Genomic DNA, 13,957 nt, shown 5'->3' on the forward strand with positions numbered 1-13,957 from the left:
CTGCTAGAAGACAAAATAAAATGCTTACAGTACCTGGTATTCCTAGGCAGTCTCCCACTCAAGTACTATCCAGGCCCAACTCTGTTTAGCTTCTGAGATCAGACGGGATCAGGCGTTGTCAGAGTGGTTTGGCCATAAGCAGCAGTTAGTTGGAAATGTGCCGTTTTTCTTGCCTTGCCTTGCGACCAGAAGGAAAATTCTTGCCTTGCGAGCAGAAGGAAAATTCAAACAGATTTCTGCAAGAAGACAAAATAAAATGCTTACAGTACCTGGTATTACTAGGCAGTCTCCCACTCAAGTACTAAACAGGCCCAACTCTGTTTAGTTTCTGAGATCTGACAGGATCAGGCGTTGTCAGAGTGGTTTGGCCGTAAGCAACAGCTTGTTGGAAATGTGCCATTTTTCTTGCCTTGCGCCCAGAAGGAAAATTCTTGCCTTGCGACCAGAAGGAAAATTCAAACAGATTTCTGCTAGAAGACAAAATAAAATGCTTACAGTACCTGGTATTCCTAGGCAGTCTCCCACTCAAGTACTAACCAGGCCCAACTCTGTTTAGCTTCTGAGATCAGACGGGATCAGGCGTTGTCAGAGTGGTTTGGCCATAAGCAACAGTTAGTTGGAAATGTGCCGTTTTTCTTGCCTTGCCTTGCCTTGCCTTGCGCCCAGAAGGAAAATTCTTGCCTTGCGAGCAGAAGGAAAATTCAAACAGATTTCTGCAAGAAGACAAAATAAAATGCTTACAGTACCTGGTATTCCTAGGCAGTCTCCCACTCAAGTACTAACCAGGCCCAACTCTGTTTAGCTTCTCAGATCAGACGGGATCAGGCGTTGTCAGAGTGGTTTGGCCATAAGCAACAGTTAGTTGGAAATGTGCCGTTTTTCTTGCCTTGCCTTGCCTTGCGCCCAGAAGGAAAATTCTTGCCTTGCGAGCAGAAGGAAAATTCAAACAGATTTCTGCTAGAAGACAAAATAAAATGCTTACAGTACCTGGTATTCCTATTCAGTCTCCCACTCAAGTACTAACCAGGCCCAACTCTGTTTAGTTTCTGAGATCAGACGGGATCAGGCGATGTCAGAGTGGTTTGGCCATAAGCAACAGTTAGTTGGAAATGTGCCGTTTTTCTTGCCTTGCCTTGCCTTGCGCCCAGAAGGAAAATTCTTGCCTTGCGAGCAGAAGGAAAATTCAAACAGATTTCTGCAAGAAGACAAAATAAAATGCTTACAGTACCTGGTATTCCTAGGCAGTCTCCCACTCAAGTACTAACCAGGCCCAACTCTGTTTAGCTTCTGAGATCAGACGGGATCAGGCGTTGTCAGAGTGGTTTGGCCATAAGCAACAGTTAGTTGGAAATGTGCCGTTTTTCTTGCCTTGCCTTGCGCCCAGAAGGAAAATTCTTGCCTTGCGAGCAGAAGGAAAATTCAAACAGATTTCTGCTAGAAGACAAAATAAAATGCTTACAGTACCTGGTATTCCTAGGCAGTCTCCCACTCAAGTACTAACCAGGCCCAACTCTGTTTAGCTTCTGAGATCAGACGGGATCAGGCGTTGTCAGAGTGGTTTGGCCATAAGCAACAGTTAGTTGGAAATGTGCCGTTTTTCTTGCCTTGCCTTGCGACCAGAAGGAAAATTCTTGCCTTGCGAGCAGAAGGAAAATTCAAACAGATTTCTGCAAGAAGACAAAATAAAATGCTTACAGTACCTGGTATTACTAGGCAGTCTCCCACTCAAGTACTAAACAGGCCCAACTCTGTTTAGCTTCTCAGATCAGACAGGATCAGGCATTGTCAGAGTGGTTTGGACATAAGCAATAGTCTGGAAATGTGCCGTTTTTCTTGCCTTGCCTTGCGATCAGAAGGAAAATTCTTGCCTTGCGACCAGAAGGAAAATTCAAACAGATTTCTGCAAGAAGACAAAATAAAATGCTTACAGTACCTGGTATTCCTAGGCAGTCTCCCACTCAAGTACTAACCAGGCCCAACTCTGTTTAGCTTCTGACATCAGACGGGATCAGGCGTTGTCAGAGTGGTTTGGCCATAAGCAACAGTTAGTTGGAAATGTGCCGTTTTTCTTGCCTTGCCTTGCCTTGCGCCCAGAAGGAAAATTCTTGCCTTGCGAGCAGAAGGAAAATTCAAACAGATTTCTGCTAGAAGACAAAATAAAATGCTTACAGTACCTGGTATTCCTAGGCAGTCTCCCACTCAAGTACTAACCAGGCCCAACTCTGTTTAGCTTCTGAGATCAGACGGGATCAGGCGTTGTCAGAGTGGTTTGGCCGTAAGCAACAGTTAGTTGGAAATGTGCCGTTTTTCTTGCCTTGCCTTGCGACCAGAAGGAAAATTCTTGCCTTGCGAGCAGAAGGAAAATTCAAACAGATTTCTGCAAGGAGACAAAATAAAATGCTTACAGTACCTGGTATTCCTAGGCAGTCTCACACTCAAGTACTAACCAGGCCCAACTCTGTTTAGCTTCTCAGATCAGACAGGATCAGGCATTGTCAGAGTGGTTTGGACGTAAACAACAGTCTGGAAATGTGCGCCTTGCCTTGCCTTGCCTTGCCTTGCCTTGCCTTGCCTTGCCTTGCCTTGCCTTGCCTTGCCTTGCCTTGCCTTGCCTTGCCTTGCCTTGCCTTGCCTTGCCTTGCCTTGCGCCCAGAAGGAAAATTCTTGCCTTGCGAGCAGAAGGAAAATTCAAACAGATTTCTGCAAGAAGACAAAATAAAATGCTTACAGTACCTGGTATTCCTAGGCAGTCTCCCACTCAAGTACTAACCAGGCCCAACTCTGTTTAGCTTCTGAGATCAGACAGGATCAGACGTTGTCAGAGTGGTTTGGCCATAAGCAACAGTTAGTTGGAAATGTGCCGTTTTTCTTGCCTTGCCTTGCGCCCAGAAGGAAAATTCTTGCCTTGCGAGCAGAAGGAAAATTCAAACAGATTTCTGCAAGGAGACAAAATAAAATGCTTACAGTACTTGCTATTCCTAGGCAGTCTCACACTCAAGTACTAACCAGGCCCAACTCTGTTTAGCTTCTCAGATCAGACAGGATCAGGCATTGTCGATTTCTGCAAGAAGACAAAATAAAATGCTTACAGTACCTGGTATTCCTAGGCAGTCTCCCACTCAAGTACTAACCAGGCCCAACTCTGTTTAGCTTCTGAGATCAGACAGGATCAGACGTTGTCAGAGTGGTTTGGCCATAAGCAACAGTTAGTTGGAAATGTGCCGTTTTTCTTGCCTTGCCTTGCGCCCAGAAGGAAAATTCTTGCCTTGCGAGCAGAAGGAAAATTCAAACAGATTTCTGCAAGGAGACAAAATAAAATGCTTACAGTACTTGGTATTCCTAGGCAGTCTCACACTCAAGTACTAACCAGGCCCAACTCTGTTTAGCTTCTCAGATCAGACAGGATCAGGCATTGTCAGAGTGGTTTGGACGTAAACAACAGTCTGGAAATGTGCGCCTTGCCTTGCCTTGCCTTGCCTTGCCTTGCCTTGCCTTGCCTTGCCTTGCCTTGCCTTGCCTTGCCTTGCCTTGCCTTGCCTTGCCTTGCCTTGCCTTGCCTTGCCTTGCCTTGCCTTGCCTTGCGCCCAGAAGGAAAATTCTTGCCTTGCGAGCAGAAGGAAAATTCAAACAGATTTCTGCAAGAAGACAAAATAAAATGCTTACAGTACCTGGTATTCCTAGGCAGTCTCCCACTCAAGTACTAACCAGGCCCAACTCTGTTTAGCTTCTGAGATCAGACGGGATCAGGCGTTGTCAGAGTGGTTTGGCCATAAGCAACAGTTAGTTGGAAATGTGCCGTTTTTCTTGCCTTGCCTTGCCTTGCGCCCAGAAGGAAAATTCTTGCCTTGCGAGCAGAAGGAAAATTCAAACAGATTTCTGCAAGAAGACAAAATAAAATGCTCACAGTACCTGGTATTCCTAGGCAGTCTCCCACTCAAGTACTAACCAGGCCCAACTCTGTTTAGCTTCTGAGATCAGACAGGATCAGGCGTTGTCAGAGTGGTTTGGCCATAAGCAACAGTTAGTTGGAAATGTGCCGTTTTTCTTGCCTTGCCTTGCGACCAGAAGGAAAATTCTTGCCTTGCGAGCAGAAGGAAAATTCAAACAGATTTCTGCAAGAAGACAAAATAAAATGCTTACAGTACCTGGTATTACTAGGCAGTCTCCCACTCAAGTACTAAACAGGCCCAACTCTGTTTAGTTTCTGAGATCTGACAGGATCAGGCGTTGTCAGAGTGGTTTGGCCGTAAGCAACAGCTTGTTGGAAATGTGCCATTTTTCTTGCCTTGCGATCAGAAGGAAAATTCTTGCCTTGCGACCAGAAGGAAAATTCAAACAGATTTCTGCAAGAAGACAAAATAAAATGCTTACAGTACCTGGTATTCCTAGGCAGTCTCCCACTCAAGTACTAACCAGGCCCAACTCTGTTTAGCTTCTGACATCAGACGGGATCAGGCGTTGTCAGAGTGGTTTGGCCATAAGCAACAGTTAGTTGGAAATGTGCCGTTTTTCTTGCCTTGCCTTGCGCCCAGAAGGAAAATTCTTGCCTTGCGAGCAGAAGGAAAATTCAAACAGATTTCTGCAAGGAGACAAAATAAAATGCTTACAGTACCTGGTATTCCTAGGCAGTCTCACACTCAAGTACTAACCAGGCCCAACTCTGTTTAGCTTCTCAGATCAGACAGGATCAGGCATTGTCAGAGTGGTTTGGACGTAAACAACAGTCTGGAAATGTGCGCCTTGCCTTGCCTTGCCTTGCCTTGCCTTGCCTTGCCTTGCCTTGCCTTGCCTTGCCTTGCCTTGCCTTGCCTTGCCTTGCCTTGCCTTGCCTTGCCTTGCCTTGCCTTGCCTTGCCTTGCCTTGCGCCCAGAAGGAAAATTCTTGCCTTGCGAGCAGAAGGAAAATTCAAACAGATTTCTGCAAGAAGACAAAATAAAATGCTTACAGTACCTGGTATTCCTAGGCAGTCTCCCACTCAAGTACTAACCAGGCCCAACTCTGTTTAGCTTCTGAGATCAGACGGGATCAGGCGTTGTCAGAGTGGTTTGGCCATAAGCAACAGTTAGTTGGAAATGTGTCGTTTTTCTTGCCTTGCCTTGCCTTGCGCCCAGAAGGAAAATTCTTGCCTTGCGAGCAGAAGGAAAATTCAAACAGATTTCTGCTAGAAGACAAAATAAAATGCTTACAGTACCTGGTATTCCTAGGCAGTCTCCCACTCAAGTACTAACCAGGCCCAACTCTGTTTAGCTTCTGAGATCAGACGGGATCAGGCGTTGTCAGAGTGGTTTGGCCATAAGCAACAGTTAGTTGGAAATGTGCCGTTTTTCTTGCCTTGCCTTGCCTTGCGACCAGAAGGAAAATTCTTGCCTTGCGAGCAGAAGGAAAATTCAAACAGATTTCTGCAAGAAGACAAAATAAAATGCTTACAGTACCTGGTATTCCTAGGCAGTCTCCCACTCAAGTACTAACCAGGCCTAACTCTGTTTAGCTTCTGAGATCAGACGGGATCAGGCGTTGTCAGAGTGGTTTGGCCATAAGCAACAGTGAGTTGGAAATGTGCCGTTTTTCTTGCCTTGCCTTGCCTTGCGCCCAGAAGGAAAATTCTTGCCTTGCGAGCAGAAGGAAAATTCAAACAGATTTCTGCTAGAAGACAAAATAAAATGCTTACAGTACCTGGTATTCCTAGGCAGTCTCCCACTCAAGTACTATCCAGGCCCAACTCTGTTTAGCTTCTGAGATCAGACGGGATCAGGCGTTGTCAGAGTGGTTTGGCCATAAGCAGCAGTTAGTTGGAAATGTGCCGTTTTTCTTGCCTTGCCTTGCGACCAGAAGGAAAATTCTTGCCTTGCGAGCAGAAGGAAAATTCAAACAGATTTCTGCAAGAAGACAAAATAAAATGCTTACAGTACCTGGTATTACTAGGCAGTCTCCCACTCAAGTACTAAACAGGCCCAACTCTGTTTAGTTTCTGAGATCTGACAGGATCAGGCGTTGTCAGAGTGGTTTGGCCGTAAGCAACAGCTTGTTGGAAATGTGCCATTTTTCTTGCCTTGCGCCCAGAAGGAAAATTCTTGCCTTGCGACCAGAAGGAAAATTCAAACAGATTTCTGCTAGAAGACAAAATAAAATGCTTACAGTACCTGGTATTCCTAGGCAGTCTCCCACTCAAGTACTAACCAGGCCCAACTCTGTTTAGCTTCTGAGATCAGACGGGATCAGGCGTTGTCAGAGTGGTTTGGCCATAAGCAACAGTTAGTTGGAAATGTGCCGTTTTTCTTGCCTTGCCTTGCCTTGCCTTGCGCCCAGAAGGAAAATTCTTGCCTTGCGAGCAGAAGGAAAATTCAAACAGATTTCTGCAAGAAGACAAAATAAAATGCTTACAGTACCTGGTATTCCTAGGCAGTCTCCCACTCAAGTACTAACCAGGCCCAACTCTGTTTAGCTTCTGAGATCAGACGGGATCAGGCGTTGTCAGAGTGGTTTGGCCATAAGCAACAGTTAGTTGGAAATGTGCCGTTTTTCTTGCCTTGCCTTGCCTTGCGCCCAGAAGGAAAATTCTTGCCTTGCGAGCAGAAGGAAAATTCAAACAGATTTCTGCTAGAAGACAAAATAAAATGCTTACAGTACCTGGTATTCCTATTCAGTCTCCCACTCAAGTACTAACCAGGCCCAACTCTGTTTAGTTTCTGAGATCAGACGGGATCAGGCGATGTCAGAGTGGTTTGGCCATAAGCAACAGTTAGTTGGAAATGTGCCGTTTTTCTTGCCTTGCCTTGCCTTGCGCCCAGAAGGAAAATTCTTGCCTTGCGAGCAGAAGGAAAATTCAAACAGATTTCTGCAAGAAGACAAAATAAAATGCTTACAGTACCTGGTATTCCTAGGCAGTCTCCCACTCAAGTACTAACCAGGCCCAACTCTGTTTAGCTTCTGAGATCAGACGGGATCAGGCGTTGTCAGAGTGGTTTGGCCATAAGCAACAGTTAGTTGGAAATGTGCCGTTTTTCTTGCCTTGCCTTGCGCCCAGAAGGAAAATTCTTGCCTTGCGAGCAGAAGGAAAATTCAAACAGATTTCTGCTAGAAGACAAAATAAAATGCTTACAGTACCTGGTATTCCTAGGCAGTCTCCCACTCAAGTACTAACCAGGCCCAACTCTGTTTAGCTTCTGAGATCAGACGGGATCAGGCGTTGTCAGAGTGGTTTGGCCATAAGCAACAGTTAGTTGGAAATGTGCCGTTTTTCTTGCCTTGCCTTGCGACCAGAAGGAAAATTCTTGCCTTGCGAGCAGAAGGAAAATTCAAACAGATTTCTGCAAGAAGACAAAATAAAATGCTTACAGTACCTGGTATTACTAGGCAGTCTCCCACTCAAGTACTAAACAGGCCCAACTCTGTTTAGCTTCTCAGATCAGACAGGATCAGGCATTGTCAGAGTGGTTTGGACATAAGCAATAGTCTGGAAATGTGCCGTTTTTCTTGCCTTGCCTTGCGATCAGAAGGAAAATTCTTGCCTTGCGACCAGAAGGAAAATTCAAACAGATTTCTGCAAGAAGACAAAATAAAATGCTTACAGTACCTGGTATTCCTAGGCAGTCTCCCACTCAAGTACTAACCAGGCCCAACTCTGTTTAGCTTCTGAGATCAGACGGGATCAGGCGTTGTCAGAGTGGTTTGGCCATAAGCAACAGTTAGTTGGAAATGTGTCGTTTTTCTTGCCTTGCCTTGCCTTGCGCCCAGAAGGAAAATTCTTGCCTTGCGAGCAGAAGGAAAATTCAAACAGATTTCTGCTAGAAGACAAAATAAAATGCTTACAGTACCTGGTATTCCTAGGCAGTCTCCCACTCAAGTACTAACCAGGCCCAACTCTGTTTAGCTTCTGAGATCAGACGGGATCAGGCGTTGTCAGAGTGGTTTGGCCATAAGCAACAGTTAGTTGGAAATGTGCCGTTTTTCTTGCCTTGCCTTGCCTTGCGACCAGAAGGAAAATTCTTGCCTTGCGAGCAGAAGGAAAATTCAAACAGATTTCTGCAAGAAGACAAAATAAAATGCTTACAGTACCTGGTATTCCTAGGCAGTCTCCCACTCAAGTACTAACCAGGCCTAACTCTGTTTAGCTTCTGAGATCAGACGGGATCAGGCGTTGTCAGAGTGGTTTGGCCATAAGCAACAGTGAGTTGGAAATGTGCCGTTTTTCTTGCCTTGCCTTGCCTTGCGCCCAGAAGGAAAATTCTTGCCTTGCGAGCAGAAGGAAAATTCAAACAGATTTCTGCTAGAAGACAAAATAAAATGCTTACAGTACCTGGTATTCCTAGGCAGTCTCCCACTCAAGTACTATCCAGGCCCAACTCTGTTTAGCTTCTGAGATCAGACGGGATCAGGCGTTGTCAGAGTGGTTTGGCCATAAGCAGCAGTTAGTTGGAAATGTGCCGTTTTTCTTGCCTTGCCTTGCGACCAGAAGGAAAATTCTTGCCTTGCGAGCAGAAGGAAAATTCAAACAGATTTCTGCAAGAAGACAAAATAAAATGCTTACAGTACCTGGTATTACTAGGCAGTCTCCCACTCAAGTACTAAACAGGCCCAACTCTGTTTAGTTTCTGAGATCTGACAGGATCAGGCGTTGTCAGAGTGGTTTGGCCGTAAGCAACAGCTTGTTGGAAATGTGCCATTTTTCTTGCCTTGCGCCCAGAAGGAAAATTCTTGCCTTGCGACCAGAAGGAAAATTCAAACAGATTTCTGCTAGAAGACAAAATAAAATGCTTACAGTACCTGGTATTCCTAGGCAGTCTCCCACTCAAGTACTAACCAGGCCCAACTCTGTTTAGCTTCTGAGATCAGACGGGATCAGGCGTTGTCAGAGTGGTTTGGCCATAAGCAACAGTTAGTTGGAAATGTGCCGTTTTTCTTGCCTTGCCTTGCGACCAGAAGGAAAATTCTTGCCTTGCGAGCAGAAGGAAAATTCAAACAGATTTCTGCAAGAAGACAAAATAAAATGCTTACAGTACCTGGTATTACTAGGCAGTCTCCCACTCAAGTACTAAACAGGCCCAACTCTGTTTAGCTTCTCAGATCAGACAGGATCAGGCATTGTCAGAGTGGTTTGGACATAAGCAATAGTCTGGAAATGTGCCGTTTTTCTTGCCTTGCCTTGCGATCAGAAGGAAAATTCTTGCCTTGCGACCAGAAGGAAAATTCAAACAGATTTCTGCAAGAAGACAAAATAAAATGCTTACAGTACCTGGTATTCCTAGGCAGTCTCCCACTCAAGTACTAACCAGGCCCAACTCTGTTTAGCTTCTGACATCAGACGGGATCAGGCGTTGTCAGAGTGGTTTGGCCATAAGCAACAGTTAGTTGGAAATGTGCCGTTTTTCTTGCCTTGCCTTGCCTTGCGCCCAGAAGGAAAATTCTTGCCTTGCGAGCAGAAGGAAAATTCAAACAGATTTCTGCTAGAAGACAAAATAAAATGCTTACAGTACCTGGTATTCCTAGGCAGTCTCCCACTCAAGTACTAACCAGGCCCAACTCTGTTTAGCTTCTGAGATCAGACGGGATCAGGCGTTGTCAGAGTGGTTTGGCCGTAAGCAACAGTTAGTTGGAAATGTGCCGTTTTTCTTGCCTTGCCTTGCGACCAGAAGGAAAATTCTTGCCTTGCGAGCAGAAGGAAAATTCAAACAGATTTCTGCAAGGAGACAAAATAAAATGCTTACAGTACCTGGTATTCCTAGGCAGTCTCACACTCAAGTACTAACCAGGCCCAACTCTGTTTAGCTTCTCAGATCAGACAGGATCAGGCATTGTCAGAGTGGTTTGGACGTAAACAACAGTCTGGAAATGTGCGCCTTGCCTTGCCTTGCCTTGCCTTGCCTTGCCTTGCCTTGCCTTGCCTTGCCTTGCCTTGCCTTGCCTTGCCTTGCCTTGCCTTGCCTTGCCTTGCCTTGCCTTGCCTTGCCTTGCCTTGCGCCCAGAAGGAAAATTCTTGCCTTGCGAGCAGAAGGAAAATTCAAACAGATTTCTGCAAGAAGACAAAATAAAATGCTTACAGTACCTGGTATTCCTAGGCAGTCTCCCACTCAAGTACTAACCAGGCCCAACTCTGTTTAGCTTCTGAGATCAGACAGGATCAGACGTTGTCAGAGTGGTTTGGCCATAAGCAACAGTTAGTTGGAAATGTGCCGTTTTTCTTGCCTTGCCTTGCGCCCAGAAGGAAAATTCTTGCCTTGCGAGCAGAAGGAAAATTCAAACAGATTTCTGCAAGGAGACAAAATAAAATGCTTACAGTACTTGGTATTCCTAGGCAGTCTCACACTCAAGTACTAACCAGGCCCAACTCTGTTTAGCTTCTCAGATCAGACAGGATCAGGCATTGTCGATTTCTGCAAGAAGACAAAATAAAATGCTTACAGTACCTGGTATTCCTAGGCAGTCTCCCACTCAAGTACTAACCAGGCCCAACTCTGTTTAGCTTCTGAGATCAGACAGGATCAGACGTTGTCAGAGTGGTTTGGCCATAAGCAACAGTTAGTTGGAAATGTGCCGTTTTTCTTGCCTTGCCTTGCGCCCAGAAGGAAAATTCTTGCCTTGCGAGCAGAAGGAAAATTCAAACAGATTTCTGCAAGGAGACAAAATAAAATGCTTACAGTACTTGGTATTCCTAGGCAGTCTCACACTCAAGTACTAACCAGGCCCAACTCTGTTTAGCTTCTCAGATCAGACAGGATCAGGCATTGTCAGAGTGGTTTGGACGTAAACAACAGTCTGGAAATGTGCGCCTTGCCTTGCCTTGCCTTGCCTTGCCTTGCCTTGCCTTGCCTTGCCTTGCCTTGCCTTGCCTTGCCTTGCCTTGCCTTGCCTTGCCTTGCCTTGCCTTGCGCCCAGAAGGAAAATTCTTGCCTTGCGAGCAGAAGGAAAATTCAAACAGATTTCTGCAAGAAGACAAAATAAAATGCTTACAGTACCTGGTATTCCTAGGCAGTCTCCCACTCAAGTACTAACCAGGCCCAACTCTGTTTAGCTTCTGAGATCAGACAGGATCAGACGTTGTCAGAGTGGTTTGGCCATAAGCAACAGTTAGTTGGAAATGTGCCGTTTTTCTTGCCTTGCCTTGCGCCCAGAAGGAAAATTCTTGCCTTGCGAGCAGAAGGAAAATTCAAACAGATTTCTGCAAGGAGACAAAATAAAATGCTTACAGTACTTGGTATTCCTAGGCAGTCTCACACTCAAGTACTAACCAGGCCCAACTCTGTTTAGCTTCTCAGATCAGACAGGATCAGGCATTGTCGATTTCTGCAAGAAGACAAAATAAAATGCTTACAGTACCTGGTATTCCTAGGCAGTCTCCCACTCAAGTACTAACCAGGCCCAACTCTGTTTAGCTTCTGAGATCAGACAGGATCAGACGTTGTCAGAGTGGTTTGGCCATAAGCAACAGTTAGTCGGAAATGTGCCGTTTTTCTTGCCTTGCCTTGCGCCCAGAAGGAAAATTCTTGCCTTGCGAGCAGAAGGAAAATTCAAACAGATTTCTGCAAGGAGACAAAATAAAATGCTTACAGTACTTGGTATTCCTAGGCAGTCTCACACTCAAGTACTAACCAGGCCCAACTCTGTTTAGCTTCTCAGATCAGACAGGATCAGGCATTGTCAGAGTGGTTTGGACGTAAACAACAGTCTGGAAATGTGCGCCTTGCCTTGCCTTGCCTTGCCTTGCCTTGCCTTGCCTTGCCTTGCCTTGCCTTGCCTTGCCTTGCCTTGCCTTGCCTTGCCTTGCCTTGCCTTGCCTTGCCTTGCCTTGCCTTGCCTTGCGCCCAGAAGGAAAATTCTTGCCTTGCGAGCAGAAGGAAAATTCAAACAGATTTCTGCAAGAAGACAAAATAAAATGCTTACAGTACCTGGTATTCCTAGGCAGTCTCCCACTCAAGTACTAACCAGGCCCAACTCTGTTTAGCTTCTGAGATCAGACGGGATCAGGCGTTGTCAGAGTGGTTTGGCCATAAGCAACAGTTAGTTGGAAATGTGTCGTTTTTCTTGCCTTGCCTTGCCTTGCGCCCAGAAGGAAAATTCTTGCCTTGCGAGCAGAAGGAAAATTCAAACAGATTTCTGCTAGAAGACAAAATAAAATGCTTACAGTACCTGGTATTCCTAGGCAGTCTCCCACTCAAGTACTAACCAGGCCCAACTCTGTTTAGCTTCTGAGATCAGACGGGATCAGGCGTTGTCAGAGTGGTTTGGCCATAAGCAACAGTTAGTTGGAAATGTGCCGTTTTTCTTGCCTTGCCTTGCCTTGCGACCAGAAGGAAAATTCTTGCCTTGCGAGCAGAAGGAAAATTCAAACAGATTTCTGCAAGAAGACAAAATAAAATGCTTACAGTACCTGGTATTCCTAGGCAGTCTCCCACTCAAGTACTAACCAGGCCTAACTCTGTTTAGCTTCTGAGATCAGACGGGATCAGGCGTTGTCAGAGTGGTTTGGCCATAAGCAACAGTGAGTTGGAAATGTGCCGTTTTTCTTGCCTTGCCTTGCCTTGCGCCCAGAAGGAAAATTCTTGCCTTGCGAGCAGAAGGAAAATTCAAACAGATTTCTGCTAGAAGACAAAATAAAATGCTTACAGTACCTGGTATTCCTAGGCAGTCTCCCACTCAAGTACTATCCAGGCCCAACTCTGTTTAGCTTCTGAGATCAGACGGGATCAGGCGTTGTCAGAGTGGTTTGGCCATAAGCAGCAGTTAGTTGGAAATGTGCCGTTTTTCTTGCCTTGCCTTGCGACCAGAAGGAAAATTCTTGCCTTGCGAGCAGAAGGAAAATTCAAACAGATTTCTGCAAGAAGACAAAATAAAATGCTTACAGTACCTGGTATTACTAGGCAGTCTCCCACTCAAGTACTAAACAGGCCCAACTCTGTTTAGTTTCTGAGATCTGACAGGATCAGGCGTTGTCAGAGTGGTTTGGCCGTAAGCAACAGCTTGTTGGAAATGTGCCATTTTTCTTGCCTTGCGCCCAGAAGGAAAATTCTTGCCTTGCGACCAGAAGGAAAATTCAAACAGATTTCTGCTAGAAGACAAAATAAAATGCTTACAGTACCTGGTATTCCTAGGCAGTCTCCCACTCAAGTACTAACCAGGCCCAACTCTGTTTAGCTTCTGAGATCAGACGGGATCAGGCGTTGTCAGAGTGGTTTGGCCATAAGCAACAGTTAGTTGGAAATGTGCCGTTTTTCTTGCCTTGCCTTGCCTTGCCTTGCGCCCAGAAGGAAAATTCTTGCCTTGCGAGCAGAAGGAAAATTCAAACAGATTTCTGCAAGAAGACAAAATAAAATGCTTACAGTACCTGGTATTCCTAGGCAGTCTCCCACTCAAGTACTAACCAGGCCCAACTCTGTTTAGCTTCTGAGATCAGACGGGATCAGGCGTTGTCAGAGTGGTTTGGCCATAAGCAACAGTTAGTTGGAAATGTGCCGTTTTTCTTGCCTTGCCTTGCCTTGCGCCCAGAAGGAAAATTCTTGCCTTGCGAGCAGAAGGAAAATTCAAACAGATTTCTGCTAGAAGACAAAATAAAATGCTTACAGTACCTGGTATTCCTATTCAGTCTCCCACTCAAGTACTAACCAGGCCCAACTCTGTTTAGTTTCTGAGATCAGACGGGATCAGGCGATGTCAGAGTGGTTTGGCCATAAGCAACAGTTAGTTGGAAATGTGCCGTTTTTCTTGCCTTGCCTTGCCTTGCGCCCAGAAGGAAAATTCTTGCCTTGCGAGCAGAAGGAAAATTCAAACAGATTTCTGCAAGAAGACAAAATAAAATGCTTACAGTACCTGGTATTCCTAGGCAGTCTCCCACTCAAGTACTAACCAGGCCCAACTCTGTTTAGCTTCTGAGATCAGACGGGATCAGGCGTTGTCAGAGTGGTTTGGCCATAAGCAACAGTTAGTTGGAAATGTGCCGTTTTTCTTGCCTTGCCTTGCGCCCAGA

At 45.6% G+C, this 13,957-nt stretch overlaps 24 non-coding genes and 28 pseudogenes across 24 annotated transcripts; all 52 read right to left on the bottom strand.

Annotated features, from left to right (window-relative positions):
- Nucleotides 1-21: 21 nt before the first annotated feature.
- LOC132877852 (5S ribosomal RNA) lies at nt 22-140 on the bottom strand. The gene has a single exon (XR_009653515.1). It is a non-coding gene; the product is annotated as a 5S ribosomal RNA (ribosomal RNA).
- Nucleotides 141-257: 117 nt separating this feature from the next.
- Nucleotides 258-376, bottom strand: LOC132879760 (5S ribosomal RNA; annotated as a pseudogene).
- A 112-nt stretch (nt 377-488) lies between these two features.
- LOC132877379 (5S ribosomal RNA) lies at nt 489-607 on the bottom strand. Its single transcript, XR_009653059.1, has one exon. It is a non-coding gene; the product is annotated as a 5S ribosomal RNA (ribosomal RNA).
- Nucleotides 608-734: 127 nt separating this feature from the next.
- On the bottom strand, nt 735-853 carry LOC132878682 (5S ribosomal RNA; annotated as a pseudogene).
- Nucleotides 854-975: 122 nt separating this feature from the next.
- On the bottom strand, nt 976-1,094 carry LOC132879487 (5S ribosomal RNA; annotated as a pseudogene).
- A 122-nt stretch (nt 1,095-1,216) lies between these two features.
- LOC132877380 (5S ribosomal RNA) lies at nt 1,217-1,335 on the bottom strand. Its single transcript, XR_009653060.1, has one exon. It is a non-coding gene; the product is annotated as a 5S ribosomal RNA (ribosomal RNA).
- A 117-nt stretch (nt 1,336-1,452) lies between these two features.
- Nucleotides 1,453-1,571, bottom strand: LOC132877381 (5S ribosomal RNA). The gene has a single exon (XR_009653061.1). It is a non-coding gene; the product is annotated as a 5S ribosomal RNA (ribosomal RNA).
- Nucleotides 1,572-1,688: 117 nt separating this feature from the next.
- LOC132881320 (5S ribosomal RNA) lies at nt 1,689-1,807 on the bottom strand (annotated as a pseudogene).
- Nucleotides 1,808-1,921: 114 nt separating this feature from the next.
- On the bottom strand, nt 1,922-2,040 carry LOC132878488 (5S ribosomal RNA; annotated as a pseudogene).
- A 122-nt stretch (nt 2,041-2,162) lies between these two features.
- On the bottom strand, nt 2,163-2,281 carry LOC132876625 (5S ribosomal RNA). The gene has a single exon (XR_009652334.1). It is a non-coding gene; the product is annotated as a 5S ribosomal RNA (ribosomal RNA).
- A 117-nt stretch (nt 2,282-2,398) lies between these two features.
- Nucleotides 2,399-2,517, bottom strand: LOC132881027 (5S ribosomal RNA; annotated as a pseudogene).
- Nucleotides 2,518-2,721: 204 nt separating this feature from the next.
- LOC132878837 (5S ribosomal RNA) lies at nt 2,722-2,840 on the bottom strand (annotated as a pseudogene).
- Nucleotides 2,841-3,082: 242 nt separating this feature from the next.
- Nucleotides 3,083-3,201, bottom strand: LOC132878838 (5S ribosomal RNA; annotated as a pseudogene).
- Nucleotides 3,202-3,656: 455 nt separating this feature from the next.
- Nucleotides 3,657-3,775, bottom strand: LOC132877382 (5S ribosomal RNA). Its single transcript, XR_009653062.1, has one exon. It is a non-coding gene; the product is annotated as a 5S ribosomal RNA (ribosomal RNA).
- Nucleotides 3,776-3,897: 122 nt separating this feature from the next.
- Nucleotides 3,898-4,016, bottom strand: LOC132878627 (5S ribosomal RNA; annotated as a pseudogene).
- Nucleotides 4,017-4,133: 117 nt separating this feature from the next.
- LOC132879761 (5S ribosomal RNA) lies at nt 4,134-4,252 on the bottom strand (annotated as a pseudogene).
- Nucleotides 4,253-4,364: 112 nt separating this feature from the next.
- LOC132878490 (5S ribosomal RNA) lies at nt 4,365-4,483 on the bottom strand (annotated as a pseudogene).
- A 117-nt stretch (nt 4,484-4,600) lies between these two features.
- On the bottom strand, nt 4,601-4,719 carry LOC132881028 (5S ribosomal RNA; annotated as a pseudogene).
- A 219-nt stretch (nt 4,720-4,938) lies between these two features.
- LOC132877383 (5S ribosomal RNA) lies at nt 4,939-5,057 on the bottom strand. Its single transcript, XR_009653063.1, has one exon. It is a non-coding gene; the product is annotated as a 5S ribosomal RNA (ribosomal RNA).
- A 122-nt stretch (nt 5,058-5,179) lies between these two features.
- Nucleotides 5,180-5,298, bottom strand: LOC132877384 (5S ribosomal RNA). The gene has a single exon (XR_009653064.1). It is a non-coding gene; the product is annotated as a 5S ribosomal RNA (ribosomal RNA).
- Nucleotides 5,299-5,420: 122 nt separating this feature from the next.
- LOC132878269 (5S ribosomal RNA) lies at nt 5,421-5,539 on the bottom strand (annotated as a pseudogene).
- A 122-nt stretch (nt 5,540-5,661) lies between these two features.
- LOC132877854 (5S ribosomal RNA) lies at nt 5,662-5,780 on the bottom strand. Its single transcript, XR_009653517.1, has one exon. It is a non-coding gene; the product is annotated as a 5S ribosomal RNA (ribosomal RNA).
- A 117-nt stretch (nt 5,781-5,897) lies between these two features.
- LOC132879762 (5S ribosomal RNA) lies at nt 5,898-6,016 on the bottom strand (annotated as a pseudogene).
- Nucleotides 6,017-6,128: 112 nt separating this feature from the next.
- Nucleotides 6,129-6,247, bottom strand: LOC132877385 (5S ribosomal RNA). Its single transcript, XR_009653065.1, has one exon. It is a non-coding gene; the product is annotated as a 5S ribosomal RNA (ribosomal RNA).
- Nucleotides 6,248-6,374: 127 nt separating this feature from the next.
- On the bottom strand, nt 6,375-6,493 carry LOC132877386 (5S ribosomal RNA). Its single transcript, XR_009653066.1, has one exon. It is a non-coding gene; the product is annotated as a 5S ribosomal RNA (ribosomal RNA).
- A 122-nt stretch (nt 6,494-6,615) lies between these two features.
- Nucleotides 6,616-6,734, bottom strand: LOC132879488 (5S ribosomal RNA; annotated as a pseudogene).
- A 122-nt stretch (nt 6,735-6,856) lies between these two features.
- Nucleotides 6,857-6,975, bottom strand: LOC132877387 (5S ribosomal RNA). Its single transcript, XR_009653067.1, has one exon. It is a non-coding gene; the product is annotated as a 5S ribosomal RNA (ribosomal RNA).
- A 117-nt stretch (nt 6,976-7,092) lies between these two features.
- On the bottom strand, nt 7,093-7,211 carry LOC132877388 (5S ribosomal RNA). The gene has a single exon (XR_009653068.1). It is a non-coding gene; the product is annotated as a 5S ribosomal RNA (ribosomal RNA).
- A 117-nt stretch (nt 7,212-7,328) lies between these two features.
- LOC132881321 (5S ribosomal RNA) lies at nt 7,329-7,447 on the bottom strand (annotated as a pseudogene).
- Nucleotides 7,448-7,561: 114 nt separating this feature from the next.
- LOC132877390 (5S ribosomal RNA) lies at nt 7,562-7,680 on the bottom strand. The gene has a single exon (XR_009653070.1). It is a non-coding gene; the product is annotated as a 5S ribosomal RNA (ribosomal RNA).
- A 122-nt stretch (nt 7,681-7,802) lies between these two features.
- LOC132877392 (5S ribosomal RNA) lies at nt 7,803-7,921 on the bottom strand. Its single transcript, XR_009653071.1, has one exon. It is a non-coding gene; the product is annotated as a 5S ribosomal RNA (ribosomal RNA).
- A 122-nt stretch (nt 7,922-8,043) lies between these two features.
- On the bottom strand, nt 8,044-8,162 carry LOC132878270 (5S ribosomal RNA; annotated as a pseudogene).
- A 122-nt stretch (nt 8,163-8,284) lies between these two features.
- Nucleotides 8,285-8,403, bottom strand: LOC132877855 (5S ribosomal RNA). Its single transcript, XR_009653518.1, has one exon. It is a non-coding gene; the product is annotated as a 5S ribosomal RNA (ribosomal RNA).
- A 117-nt stretch (nt 8,404-8,520) lies between these two features.
- LOC132879763 (5S ribosomal RNA) lies at nt 8,521-8,639 on the bottom strand (annotated as a pseudogene).
- A 112-nt stretch (nt 8,640-8,751) lies between these two features.
- LOC132877393 (5S ribosomal RNA) lies at nt 8,752-8,870 on the bottom strand. The gene has a single exon (XR_009653072.1). It is a non-coding gene; the product is annotated as a 5S ribosomal RNA (ribosomal RNA).
- Nucleotides 8,871-8,987: 117 nt separating this feature from the next.
- LOC132881322 (5S ribosomal RNA) lies at nt 8,988-9,106 on the bottom strand (annotated as a pseudogene).
- Nucleotides 9,107-9,220: 114 nt separating this feature from the next.
- LOC132878491 (5S ribosomal RNA) lies at nt 9,221-9,339 on the bottom strand (annotated as a pseudogene).
- A 122-nt stretch (nt 9,340-9,461) lies between these two features.
- LOC132876626 (5S ribosomal RNA) lies at nt 9,462-9,580 on the bottom strand. Its single transcript, XR_009652335.1, has one exon. It is a non-coding gene; the product is annotated as a 5S ribosomal RNA (ribosomal RNA).
- A 117-nt stretch (nt 9,581-9,697) lies between these two features.
- LOC132881029 (5S ribosomal RNA) lies at nt 9,698-9,816 on the bottom strand (annotated as a pseudogene).
- A 214-nt stretch (nt 9,817-10,030) lies between these two features.
- LOC132878840 (5S ribosomal RNA) lies at nt 10,031-10,149 on the bottom strand (annotated as a pseudogene).
- Nucleotides 10,150-10,391: 242 nt separating this feature from the next.
- On the bottom strand, nt 10,392-10,510 carry LOC132878841 (5S ribosomal RNA; annotated as a pseudogene).
- A 430-nt stretch (nt 10,511-10,940) lies between these two features.
- On the bottom strand, nt 10,941-11,059 carry LOC132878842 (5S ribosomal RNA; annotated as a pseudogene).
- Nucleotides 11,060-11,301: 242 nt separating this feature from the next.
- On the bottom strand, nt 11,302-11,420 carry LOC132878843 (5S ribosomal RNA; annotated as a pseudogene).
- Nucleotides 11,421-11,870: 450 nt separating this feature from the next.
- On the bottom strand, nt 11,871-11,989 carry LOC132877394 (5S ribosomal RNA). The gene has a single exon (XR_009653073.1). It is a non-coding gene; the product is annotated as a 5S ribosomal RNA (ribosomal RNA).
- A 122-nt stretch (nt 11,990-12,111) lies between these two features.
- Nucleotides 12,112-12,230, bottom strand: LOC132877395 (5S ribosomal RNA). Its single transcript, XR_009653074.1, has one exon. It is a non-coding gene; the product is annotated as a 5S ribosomal RNA (ribosomal RNA).
- A 122-nt stretch (nt 12,231-12,352) lies between these two features.
- LOC132878271 (5S ribosomal RNA) lies at nt 12,353-12,471 on the bottom strand (annotated as a pseudogene).
- Nucleotides 12,472-12,593: 122 nt separating this feature from the next.
- LOC132877856 (5S ribosomal RNA) lies at nt 12,594-12,712 on the bottom strand. The gene has a single exon (XR_009653519.1). It is a non-coding gene; the product is annotated as a 5S ribosomal RNA (ribosomal RNA).
- A 117-nt stretch (nt 12,713-12,829) lies between these two features.
- LOC132879765 (5S ribosomal RNA) lies at nt 12,830-12,948 on the bottom strand (annotated as a pseudogene).
- A 112-nt stretch (nt 12,949-13,060) lies between these two features.
- On the bottom strand, nt 13,061-13,179 carry LOC132877396 (5S ribosomal RNA). The gene has a single exon (XR_009653075.1). It is a non-coding gene; the product is annotated as a 5S ribosomal RNA (ribosomal RNA).
- A 127-nt stretch (nt 13,180-13,306) lies between these two features.
- Nucleotides 13,307-13,425, bottom strand: LOC132877397 (5S ribosomal RNA). The gene has a single exon (XR_009653076.1). It is a non-coding gene; the product is annotated as a 5S ribosomal RNA (ribosomal RNA).
- Nucleotides 13,426-13,547: 122 nt separating this feature from the next.
- LOC132879489 (5S ribosomal RNA) lies at nt 13,548-13,666 on the bottom strand (annotated as a pseudogene).
- A 122-nt stretch (nt 13,667-13,788) lies between these two features.
- On the bottom strand, nt 13,789-13,907 carry LOC132877398 (5S ribosomal RNA). The gene has a single exon (XR_009653077.1). It is a non-coding gene; the product is annotated as a 5S ribosomal RNA (ribosomal RNA).
- Nucleotides 13,908-13,957: the final 50 nt, after the last annotated feature.

Source organism: Neoarius graeffei (assembly GCF_027579695.1).
Source record: "Neoarius graeffei isolate fNeoGra1 chromosome 18 unlocalized genomic scaffold, fNeoGra1.pri SUPER_18_unloc_1, whole genome shotgun sequence".
Classification (NCBI taxonomy): Eukaryota; Metazoa; Chordata; class Actinopteri; order Siluriformes; family Ariidae; genus Neoarius; species Neoarius graeffei.